This window comes from Marmota flaviventris, chromosome 10 (assembly GCF_047511675.1).
Source record: "Marmota flaviventris isolate mMarFla1 chromosome 10, mMarFla1.hap1, whole genome shotgun sequence".
NCBI classification, from domain to species: domain Eukaryota; kingdom Metazoa; phylum Chordata; class Mammalia; order Rodentia; family Sciuridae; genus Marmota; species Marmota flaviventris.
In genome coordinates this window covers 70,917,252-70,918,249 of record NC_092507.1, presented here as the reverse complement: position 1 = coordinate 70,918,249, position 998 = coordinate 70,917,252, and positions in this window count along the sequence as shown.

Genomic DNA, 998 nt, shown 5'->3' with positions numbered 1-998 from the left:
CCCCGGTCCTAGTTTGGTATTTTATTTAGAGACAAGGTCTTACCGAATTGCTTAGCACCTCACTTTTGCTAAGGCTGGATCTGAATTTTAAGATCTTCCTGCCTCAGCCTCCTGAGGTGTTAGGAGACAGTTGTGTGCTACAGTGCCTGGCTATAATATTTTAATTTTAGAAAGTAATGAATCAAATATGGCAAAATGTCAAGGCCTGACAAACTTCGTTGTACTTTAATGTATTTGTCTTTGACCTTTTCATCTTGGCCTCAGTGTGCACTTGCAGAGAAGGTGCAAGCATACTGAAGGGCATCCATATGTCCCTCAGCCCACTGCTCCAAGGGTGGCATCTTACACAGCTACTGCAGTGAGCAGACCACGGTGGGAACTTTGGTGCAGTACCATTGACTAGCACAGAGACAGCCCTGGAGCTGCCCCAGTTCTTCCACTAAGGTCCTTTTCCTACCCTAAGATTTCATTAGAAACACAACTGATGTGATTCTGCAATCTGTATATGGGGTAAAAATGGGAGTTCATAACCCACTTGAATCAAAGTGTGAAATATGATATATCAAGAAATGTGTAATGTTTTGAACAACCAACAATAAAAAAATTAAAAAAAATCAATAGAAGCAAAGTAATCCAATATCTATACCTAATAAAAATTTTCAAGAAAAAAAAAATAAGCAAAGAATCACCAAAATGATCAATTGCTTCCTAACCAATTAATAGTAACTTTTTAATTTATCAGTGGTGTTGGGTGATTTGATTCATCTGTTCCAATAACTTTACTTTTTCGCATAAGTTTGATATGAAATTACTTATATTATTTCATTTAACAGATGGAAACACTGAGTTTTACATGTACCAATATTATTTCCCAATGACTATATAGTTTTTAGAACTAAAAGCAAGTTTTATACTTATGTTTGCCTGATTCTGTTAACAGGTTACTTATTTACCACATTATAAGGATGTTCAAGCAAAGTTTACATGGCTGGTTAATG